Source organism: Crassostrea angulata, unplaced genomic scaffold, assembly GCF_025612915.1.
Source record: "Crassostrea angulata isolate pt1a10 unplaced genomic scaffold, ASM2561291v2 HiC_scaffold_56, whole genome shotgun sequence".
NCBI lineage: Eukaryota > Metazoa > Mollusca > Bivalvia > Ostreida > Ostreidae > Magallana > Magallana angulata.
Genome location: NW_026441611.1, coordinates 71,831 through 84,135, shown reverse-complemented (window position 1 = coordinate 84,135; position 12,305 = coordinate 71,831). Strand labels below are relative to the sequence as shown.

The following is a 12,305-nucleotide window of genomic DNA, read 5'->3' as shown; positions in this document are numbered from 1 at the left end:
AATTAACATAGAGTGCTGACGACATTCTTTGCAATAAATTAGGGACGGTTGATTAAATAAGTCCCTTTTTTTAAAGACTGAGGCGAAATTTTTTAGCAAAACTGAAATTATATGAAAACATTGCTGAAACTTGAAGTTAAAGCTTCAGGTATAGTTCCCATAACGCGGGGACCTTTATTAAGATTCAGCAAGTATTCGTTAGGTTTTAGTCCAAAAAAAAATTAGTCTAAGATTTCTAATTGTTTCCGCAATATAGAAACCAATAAGGGTGCAGAACACAATATTAAATATAAGTATAGTGACGTTTTTGGACGAGGTACAAACGAAATAACCAATTTAAAAATATATTGTACATGTTGTAAAGACTTGTTACATAAACAGTCAAACTTCCAAATTAGACAGAACTGTTTAAAAACTTCGAGATATCTAAGTATTCGAGACATTACAAAACAAGATTGGGACTTAGAGTACTTTGGATGTTCTATACAATAGCTTGCAAATACAAATAAAATAATGCTTATGAATTAAGCCATACAAAGTACGTATTTTTCATTGAAATTATGATGATTACGTATATTGAAAGAAAAATCACAAATATTACATTGTACATGAATTATATTTATATAGAATTACAAAGTGTAAATCTTCACATTGCTATTGTAGGAATTTTTTGTTTAGAAAATGGAAGATAAATCGCGTCTGATCTTAACTAGGATGTTTTTAAAACTACCCAATTAAAATTGTGTTTCTAGTATCTTCATATTATGTGTTTATTCTATCAAGATCAGACCAGTTTGAAAACCGGGGCTTGAAAGTTCAGTTGGTAAACCACCTGACTAGAGAATCAGAGGGCACTGATTCCAAATCCGATCTTATCCGCCATTATTTCTCCCATCCGGTTACATTGATACTCATTTATGACACTAAATCTTCAAAGTAGCTTTACATTTATTTATTTTTATTTCAGGTTCAAAAACAATGATATACGGACAATTGTGCGAGAAGTTAGAAGGAGCTATACCAACTATGACTGGGAATCAGGTACCATTGAAGGTAAAGTAAACTAATATTTCAAATAGCGCTTTAGTTAAATTTCTTTTTATTTATATGACTGTAGAGATCAATTTTTTATTGAGCTGAAACTAAATACCACAAGTCGATCTTAAATATTGAGGACAGCTATTCGAATGCAATTCAGATATTCATATAGTAATCTATAAGGTATAATTTTGTCATATTGAACTGAACTGACAATTTAATTGCGGGTATAATATTAACATTGTCTTTAGAGTATATTGATTTTTTAATTAATTTTGCAGAGGCATTACGTCGAGTATGGAGAAACATGCATGATGAAGAAAGAAGACGCGAAAAAGGAAAAAAAGAACCCACAGACGAAAGAGTAAACAGGCAAAGCGCATCAGAAATGTAAGATTTACTTTGACAGATTTCATTAAGACTATCAGAATTCTTTATTGGCCATAAATACAGGTACTAAATTTTTATAGTGACTTGTTTAGAAATGATAGTTATCATTATCAATTTTTTGAAACTTCAACATCTAAAAAAACCCTCATTGTCTTGGGTTGAGTTGCATTCCGATGCATTGATTGTAAATGTGTATGATCAACAAGTGACGGTAGTTTCTGTTGTATATAGTAGTTGTCCTTTAAGAGGGCTATATGGTTGTGGCCATTATTAGGAGATATTTACCTCCTTTCAATGAAGGGCTTTGTATAATATAAATGTAATGATAATAGGAATATGTTCAAATTTGAATGCTAAATAAAATGTATTTGGATCTTTTCTCCTCTGAATGTTCGTTTGTCAATTATCACATTTTAATACTGCAAGCAGATCTGATGTTAATTTGTTGACCATACAGCCTCCTTAGGCCAAAGCAGGCCTCCCATTCTTAAAATTATATCCAGCATGAGTTGCCAAAATATTTAATGAATCTATGTAGAAATATAATGATTTAAAAATGTCACAGAATGTAATAAATAAAGATTTGACCTATTCAGAAATTAAAGGGTAGATGCACTCAGCTGAAAAATGATGCAATCTGCAAGAAAAAGAACTGAAGGAAGACAAGAAAATTCCTAATCAAGGAGACCATATCACCAGAGGTGACAGACAAAAATGAACCAACACAACATGTTGCGATTCCGTTTGTGTTGGAATCAAGTCCTCTGCGGGCAATCAAGTGTGACCTGGACGGAGGATACAGCGATTCTCTCAGAAATTAGCAAAGGAGGCACAAGGCTAGAGTGACCATACGTGCCACTGGGATGACCATGACCTTAGCCCAAAAGTACTTTCCTGGCTGGTACTTTATTATGTCTTACTTCTAAAAGACTCCTTATTATTGCTCCAAAATTCCTTGACCATGAACCTTATAAAGACCACTGAAATATTTATAATATGTAATGAAGATGTGTATCAGAGATTTAGAGTATATATTTGAAAGAAATTAAAATAAATGCATTGACTGGTGTTTTTTTTTTCCAGGCATAACACAAAAAAAAGGGGGGGGGGGTGTAAACTGATGCACAGAAATGTTCAAACTTTTTAGGTATTAAGGAAACAATGTGTTAATGAGTATATTAGTTAATACCAGAAAATTTTGGTTCCATTATTATTTTAAGGGTATTTCGACTTATTTGAATTTAATAATTTTGTGGTTGTTAAAGATGTGCATATTTGAGGAAAGTTTTGATCTGATGGTTTTTAGCTCACCTGAACCGAACGTTCAAGTGCGCTTTTCTGATCATCCGTTGTCCGTCCGTCCGTCCGTCCGTCTGTAAACTTTTCACATTTTCGAATTGTTCTCAAAAACCACTGTGCCAAAATTAACCAAATTTGGTACAAAGCATCCCTATGGAAAGGGGATTATAAATTGTTAAAATAAAGGGCACAGCCCTTTTCAAAATGGAGATAATTGCGAAGAGTGAGTATATGGTGAATGTCTTTAAAAATCTTCTTCTCATAAACCACTGCACCAGAAATGCCAATTTTTACACAAAGCTTGTATATGTAGTGAAGATTTTAAATTGTAAAAATCGTTATCCCCGGACCAAAACTGGGGCCCCCGGCGGGGATCAAAGTTTAACATAGAAATACATAGGAAAATGTTTTAAAAATCTTCTTCTCAAGAACCACTGCACCAGAAATGCCAATTTTTACACATAAGCTTGCATATATTGTGAAGATTCTAAATTTGTAAAAATCGTGACCCCCGGACCAAAACTGGGCCCCCAGGCGGGGTTCAAAGTTTAACATAGAAATACATTGGAAAAATGTTTTTATGACTTTTGTTCCATTTATTCAACTAAATTATGCACCAAAAAACCCAACTGTGTCTCCCTGATTATTGACAAGTCATTGCATAAGTATATAAGGTTGTTTAATCAAGAAATGACGGATGGATACGATAAGGTGTAAAAATTCACTAAATATTATTTTAGTTTATCGCCTTTATTTAATTTGGATACCGTGACCGATAAAAATAAAAATTAATATGTAAATTGATTTGTTATCGGGCACGGTCTCCAAAATAAATATAAGCGATAAATTTATCTTGTGATTTTGTTGCAATATTGCAGCTAGTTTGGTTGAGCATTATAGAAACGGCAGATCAACGCACGTGGTGTGGATTTATTTATAAACAACCATACTATAGATAATCTTGTTTCACACGGGAATTAAATTTTTAAAAAAGTATGTTTTATTATAATTAGTGAAACACTGTTAATGTGTTTCCCTCGTATACAAAGGATGAACCCGTAAAATTTGCTCAGAGAGTGTTTAAAGCAGAAAAAAGATAATTTATTTTTGAACTTTGAAATTTCTTCGATTTGTAACCATGATGAGTTATGATTCATTGTATTACAAATGCATCACTACATATTTTATTAGGAAATATACTGAGTATACAATCACATGGTATTGTGAAAATTGTTAATGTTAAAATAAAGATATAGTTGTACATTGTGGTATTAATGGACTTATTGTACGTACGACCTAACTCAGACAGCGCGTGCAAAGATCTCTATCTCGCAGGATCCCTGGTCGAGGACGGTGCATGGCGAGGGCTATTGTGAAATCTTGTTGATGAACCCATGTTTTGTGTGTATTTGTATGTTGCTTGGCAATACATACCTATTTTAAAGAAAATGCCAGCTCGAGGCCTTTGTGGGCGTTCCGGCCTTTGATATGTATAATGAAGATTCTTAATGGTAGAAATCGTGACCCTCAGACCAAGACTGCAGCCCCAGGCGGGGTTCAAGGTTTAACATAGAACTACATATGAAAAATGTTTAAACATTTTCTTTTAAAGAAATACTGCACCAATATTTACAAAAAAGGTTGTATATATAGTGAAGATTCTAAATTGTAAAAATCGTGACCCCCGAACAAAAAGTGGGGCCCCAAGAGGGGTTTAGATTTTAACATATATAAGAAAATGTTTTAGAATCTTCTTCTCAAGAACTATAATGCAACTGTTTGGGATATTACTACGCATACATGTACATCGTTAAATAATGTAGATTCTAATTTGTAAAAATCGTAACTCCCGGACAATTTATGGGCACCAAGAGGGTTTCAAAATTTAAACATTTTAAAAAAACATAAAGGTAAAGTTAAACAATTTTCGTCTCAAGAACTACAATGTTATAGTGTGTGGAATTTTTATGCATGCATCCTTTGCTTATGTAGATTCCTAATTGGTAAATTTGTGACCCCCGGGCCAATACTGGGGCCCCAAGAGGGGTCAAAGTTTATTATAGAAATATAAAGGTAACATGTTAAAAAATCTTCTTCTCGAGAACTACAATGCTTCAATTTGTGAGATTACTATCATGCATACAACCTTGGATAATAAAGGTTCGACAGTTTTAAAATAGTGACCCCTGGACTAATACTGGGGAACCAAGATGGGTTTAAAGTTAAATGTAGAAGTATATATGGATAATGTTTAAAAATCTTCTTTTCGAGAACTACAATGCATCAATTTGTCAGATAACTACGTAAGCATTCTAAAATAGTGTAGATTCGAAATTATAAAAGCCGTGACCTCAATCTAATACTGGGGCCCCAAGAGGTGTTCAAAGTTTAGCATAGAAATATAGAGGGAAAATGTTGAAAATCTTTTTCTATGGAACGATAATGCTTCAGCTGGTGAGATTACTATGCAAGCATCCTTAAAAATGTAGATTCCAAATAATTTAAGCTTTAGCAATGGACTAATACTGTGGCCCCAAGAGGGGTTCAAAGTTTAACATAGAAAGATATATTGAAAATGTTTTTAAAAAGTTTTTCTCGAGAACTATAATGCTACAGTTTGTGAGATTACTATGCAAGGATCATCAACTTGTGTAAACTCTAATGTAGATGAACCAAGAGTTATCTTTCTTGATGTTATGTACCGTCTTAGAGTTATTCCTTTTGAAGTGGAACTCTTCTACGTTCAGTTTTTCAGGCTGTGCGCGTGCGGTCCCACCGCAGTGCTACACATTTTCATTCCTATGTTACTATTTATGTTGTTCAAGCAAATCATAAACCTCAGATCAATACTGGGTCCCCATAAAGGGGTTCAATGTTTAAAATAGAAAAAGCATTTGCTACGAAATGTAATGTTACAAGGAACTGCGGTTTAGGTGAGCGATATGGCCCATGGGCCTCTTGTTTTTTTCAGTTATACCCCTTTATTTAATTATTTTGTGTGTTATACATGTAAGTACAAATAATAATGAAGTGAAGTGGCCGTTTGATTTTTTACTTTTTTTTGGTTTTTTGTTTGTTTGTTTTTTTTTTCTTCATTTTTTCCAAAAATTATATTTGTTTATGATTTGAACACATTTTTGAAAATCATTATCAAGGGAATTGTACCCCATCATTTTGAAAAAAGGCATTAATTTATAAATAAAATCGGTGTTCCAACCTATAAAACTATGCATCATTAAAGCCCCTTTCACAATTTACAACACTTTGCGACCGGAATTTTTTAGATTCGCACGAGCTCTCTTATACGTTGCACGAGCTCTCTTATACGTTGCCACGAGCTCTCGCAGTCTTTGCATGCATTTTAGTGCTCACATTATGTCTCCTCAAAATAGTGGACATGCACATTTTTCACACGCGACCGAATGCGATCCAAATCATCGCAGTGCACCGCACAAACATTAGTACGAACGTTTTACAACGTTTTGTGTACTCGCAAGGGTGATGCATGATTTTTAAAAGTCATAAGATGAATCGCAGTTATTAATGCACGGATTGTGCGACCATGAGACTGTTGCTCACCATGTCTCATGTTATCTTGCAGCGTTTTATTATTATTGCACGTCTTATCAGTAATATGCCACGCTTTGCCACTAGTATATACATGTATACCCTGTATAAGCATCTCTGTTTCAGACCACAATTTAGCAATATGTATATATTGGATGATAGTGAGGGAATTATGAAGATTTATTTCTCCAAAGAAAATTATATTTCCCCAGGGCATCGTCCGAGGGAAAGTTGTTTTTTCTGGGGGAATAAAGCTTCATATTCCCTGAACATTAATGCAATAAACGAACAACATATATATGATTATACGAAATACGCTGATTTCCAAAAAAAATGCTTGATTGTTTAATTTCCACTGTTACTGTCTCACTTTTCTTTCATAATTTCGAATCATAAACTTTCTTGTATATTGTTTATAAAATCCGAAAAGTAACATATTTAGCGCTTTTCTCCAGTATATAAAGTTAATGTTTCCGGTAATAAGTTGCATTATCTATCACTTGCCTTGATATTGATTATTTTTCTCCTGTAACTTACAATGTTGTATTTATTCATTTTTTTTATAGTACAAGTTATTATTATTGTAATTGGGGTAAATCCAGGTCAGATTTCTGGAAAAGAGGGTTGGAGCAAACACAGTTTTTCAATGTTCATTAAACGACAAATATTGAATTGATATGTAAAAAAAAAGCTTGCACATATACTTTTAAAGATATACCTGTTTGCTCGGCTTTGAATTTCAATTTCGCGGTGTGGATTTTTGAGACGGGTGGCAATTTGTTATTGTAGTATTTCATTTTTGTTTAAAAAAAAACAATAAAACAATCTTGACTTGATATTACAGTAACTGTAGTTATTGAATAAAAAAAATAAATCGGCAACTGATCACTCTAAAGAAGCTTTTATATTGATGATATATTGATTATATTGATATTAAATGTTCTGCTTTTATCATATGTACATGTATATATTAAAACCAACATTATTTGTTGTCTAATTATTATACTGTTTTAAGAAAGATAATCGACATGTAATACAGCCCATTGAGAGAAACGAATGGTAGTTTATATAAAAAATATACACTGTCCAGAACGGCCAGATGTATCTTCATATTGGATTCGAGTACCATGATAAAATCTATTTGACTGTTTCACAAGCTTTGATAAAGCATGAAAATCCAACTCTAACCCCCCCCCCCCATCACGAAAGGCCAAGTTTATAAAAAAATGGCTCGGATCGGATCAACAACAGCCAAGGACACATCTTATTCATTGTAATGGCCATATCTCTTCGCAATCGCGAATATTTACACGAAAGAACATTACGATCCAAATCTTTCAAAGCCAAAAGAAATTGTGTTATCCTCAAGATCAGAGAAGCGAAACGGGACCTTGTGGAAGAGGCAATCGATCAGCGTACCAATCCTCTAAAAGACATGTGATCGCGTATAAAACAGTTTCTAACATCGAAACGAATTTCGTCATCATGTTCACAATTACAAACTGAAAGTGGTACTACTACATCTTTTGAATCTATGGCTAACAATTTAAATGATTTTCTGTAGCATAGGACATGGAATTGGTAGACAGTTTGATTTTTTTTTTACCACAATTGAACAACTTAAACCAATGGACGACAGCTTTCTTGCGCTTGGTTGCCATATATGCTGCAAAATTTCGAAATGCAACACCAAACACTAGATGAACCTCTGCCATTCAGTCAACTGAAATGTGACTGAAAGGTTACTGAAATGTGGCTGAATGGCATTGCTATGCCATTCAGTCACAATTCCAGACCATTCGGTTAACATTCAGATGACTGAATGGTACAGCTTCATCCTGTGAAATCTCATTAAACATGCAGGGACAGTACGTGACATGGCTGCAGCGGGAAATGTGTCATGGCAAGCATGAAAAGCAAACAAGAATAGATAGACAGATTAAGGGTACGCCATGGGGTAAAATTAATGTAGAGTTCATGCTGCAGGCCCAGAGAGGCAGACAAGAAAACAAGCAGTCCATTCGTTCTATTACAAGCCTGGACAAAGATCAGCTTTTACAAACCAATTACCAAGATGAATTTGCTGGTCTTACAATGGGTTGTAAGCTTTAGCGCTTAAATTCAGCACATTTGTACAGAATGTAAGAAAAACCACCCTATTTTAAACATAAAATGCAGAACCCAAGCAGCCGTTAAGAATCAAAGTGTCAATTCCTCTTTGGGAACAACAGAACAACAATAAAACTGTTACCCCAGTAAGACCCACATTTTTGAAGTATTTTTTAAAGGGCTATGATACTGCTATGGCAGATTATCTGGTGGCAGGTTTTACTTACGGGTTTGAATTGCATTATGAGGGACAAGGACAATTCAGGTCATTTAAAAATCTTTTGTCGGCTTTGCAGAACCCTGTTATTGTCAACAAAAAGCTACCAAAAGAGCTTGAGGCTCACAGAATTGTGGGACCTTTTGTTACACTCCCTTTTGATAATCTCCAAAGAACTATATACGATATTCGTCAAATTTGGCCCCCAAAATTCGCTATTTTTAATATGATTCAGGTACATTAATTTGTTGTGTTATTTTATAAAAGAGTTGACATGAAATATGTTTTTCACCTATTTATTTGATTTATATGCACTCATTGGCAGTATATGACGTCAGAAGTGACGCTATTTTTATAATTCAATCAAGGTCAATCAAAAATTGACATTTTTTCTTGTCTCTTTTCGAATGGGAAATATAGAGCGACTCATTAAATAAGAACGAACTTTAGTCACAATATTTTGTTTGTTTTAGCAGTCGCTCAATGTTTTCAATGAACAACTGCCTCAAAACAAGCCTTTCTATGCTAAAAATGAGAAAATGGCGGGGAAAGGTAAACTTTATGATGCCATATTTTTGAATTGTAGGGCACTAAAATAAAAATGAAAATTATGAAAAAACTTCACATGTATATTTGTACAAATAAAACAAAGAATTACAGTAAAATGACAATGTACATCTTAGGGGGCCATTTTTGCCCAAACCATATATAGTACTCTCCCCTATTGGTATTGTTCTAAAAAAAGAAGAGGGTCAATTTAGGCTCATACAACATTTATCTTTTCTGGAAAACAGTTATATTAATGATTTTATTCCAGACGTTTTTACAAAAGTCCATTAAGCTACTCTTGATGATGCTATGAATATTATTGTTTCATTGGGTAAGGTTTGCCTGATTGCCAACACTGACATTGAATCAGCTTTTCGCATTGTACCTGTTTGAGGAGAGGATCATGAATTACTGGGCTTTCAGTGGGATGGTTGCTTTTACTCTGATAAATGCTGAGGAAAAAATTCGGCCAAATACAAAGTTAGTGTTCTTGGGTATTGAGCTTAACGCTGTGGCGATTGAGATTAGGCTTCCTAAGGACAAATTGGTAAAAGGTTGGTCACGATTTTGGTCAAAAATTATTTTTTTCGATATAAATGTTTACAATGCTTCAGTAAGGCATTTTTGATAGGCAACCAAAATTTGATTGTCACTTTTTGAGTTATAAGCAAGATACAGAGCTTACAATTCTTCGCTATGTAAACAAAGCTTTTGTTTACATTTTGAATGTTGAAGTGAAAATTCCATTTTTAGACCTCAAATTAATATGTTAATCGTTAGTAACTGTTTATTTATGCTTAAAATGAATAAAAAGATAGACACATCATCTTGAAAAAGATTTCTTACTGGTATATTGGACCTATGTAAACAAAAACAAGGCACGAGTCTTGTTTACATGACGAAGAATTGTGAGCCCTGTACCTTACTTAAAACTGATCGACTGGCACCCAAACTTTATTTGATCATTAGAAATGCATTCCTAAAGCATTGTAAATAATAAAAAAAAATAAAATTTGATCAAAATCGTGACCATGCCCCTTTAAGCTACAAAAAGCAAAAGATGCAGTGAAATACAAACGCAAAGTTGGCCTAAGAGAACTTCAGTCCTTAATAGGACTTCCTAATTTTGCACGTCTTGTGATTATACCAGGGCGCACTTTTTTAAGACGACTTATAGACCTTACTAAATTATTGCGAAGCCACATCATCACAAGGATCTTACTAAAGAGAATAGGCAAGATTTAGCGGCTTGGTCATTATTCATCAATTATTTCAACAGGAAGTCCATATTGTTTAAACACATTTGGAAGACATCAGAACAGTTACATTTATATACTGACGCTGCTGGATCTTGAGGTTTTGGAGCTGTGTTTGGAAGAAAATGGTTCTATGGATCTTGACCAGAGAGTATGAAAAATTAAAATATTACTCTGAAAGAATTATTTCCAATTGTTGTAGGTGTTGAAGTATGAGGCCACGTTTTGCAGAATTCATGCGTGATTTTCCATTCTGATAATGCTGCAGTGGTCACCATAGTATATGCACAGACATCAAAGGATTCGAAAATCATGATTTTGGTTAGAAGATTAGTGTTGGCACTTATGAAGTACAATATATTGTTTTCTGCAGACCACATTCCAGGTTTATTCAATACTCTACCTGATTTACTGTCACCGTAACAGGTTAACAGATTTCTGGAGGTGTCGTTGGACAGAGAACGAACCAACAGCCATACCAAGTCACCTTTTGCAGCTATCCAAAACACAGCTGTTACCTTGATTGAGGCAGCTTTAGCCCCTAATACAAAGATTGTCTACAAGCAGGCCCTAAATTGTTTTCAGACATTCATGCATAGTTATTACAATGCATACAGTATTAAGGATGTTTCCCTCGAACACATTATTAGTTTCGTTTCCCAGCTATTAAGTATCGGCAAAGCACGAAGCTCGATAACAACATACTTGGCAGTGCTGACATATTATTTTAAAATGTCTAGGCTAATATTCCAGACCTTTCAAATCATTTCTTGATAAAGAAAATGTTAAGCGGAGCAAAGCGTCTTGCCAGCTCTCCAGATGTGAAGAAGCCTATTACCCGGATATTCTGGAGAAACCTTTTAGTAGCAGTGCCTCATGTAGCCAATTCTAGTTACCAAAGATGTTTGTTTATGGCTATGTTTATAATAGCATTTTATGCTTTCCCCTGAGTAGGAGAAATCAGAGTTTGCTCCTATTCTAACCCAAACTTGATGCTTTTGAGAAATGTATCCTTCAAGACAACAGCCAAAGCCAATTGAATGATTATAACAATGACCAACTTCAAGTACAATCTGGGGAAAAATCCTGTGCATCCGTTTATCAAACCTCAGGCAATCCGCAGATTTTGTCCCGTGCAAATCATGAATAATTATCTCAATGTGAGAGGTATGGAGGATGGACCTCTGTTTTGCTATGGATCAGGAAGGCCTATATCCCGTTCAGAATTCTGCAAGGTGCTGAAATCGGCTCTGAAGTTCTCAAAGTTGGACAGTCATAAATTCAAAGCAAACAGCTTCAGAATAGGAGCGGCAACTCTGCAGGCTCACCTACAGGGCTTTTCAGATTCACAAATAAGAGTTATGGGAAGATGGCACGTCATTTCAGAGATACATCAGAGTGTCCTTGATTCCAACATTGTAGTTTCTATATCACAATAATGTTCTGGGATATCTGTTATTTGTTATTTAGGGTCCAGTAATAATGGATAACTGGCTGAGGCGGTATACATTATTACTGGCTAGGTTTTACAAGATGAACACATTAAGGATATCTGTCATATAGGGTCTAGTGATAATGAATAACTGATCGAGGCAGTATCCAGTGTTGGTGGCTCTGTATTTTCGTGATGTTGAAATCTTGCAATTTCCTTTTGTTTTATTAGAGTAATGTGGGAAGAGGTACATTGTATTGAAGTAGTGGATGTTTCAATATAGGGCATGAGACCCTAAGTATTTAGAGTTTATGATTTATCATATTGATAATTATACTTTTCATGTTTTAAATCATGTTCCAGGTTTAATTTTAATATTAAGGGGTGACTACCTGAGGTGGCACCCACATATTCGAAAAAGTATTTGGGGTTATAAGTTGTAAGATGT

At 34.4% G+C, this 12,305-nt stretch overlaps 1 pseudogene; it reads left to right on the top strand.

Annotated features, from left to right (window-relative positions):
* The first annotated feature begins 10,832 nt into the window (after nt 1-10,832).
* Nucleotides 10,833-11,847, top strand: LOC128168815 (uncharacterized; annotated as a pseudogene).
* Nucleotides 11,848-12,305: the final 458 nt, after the last annotated feature.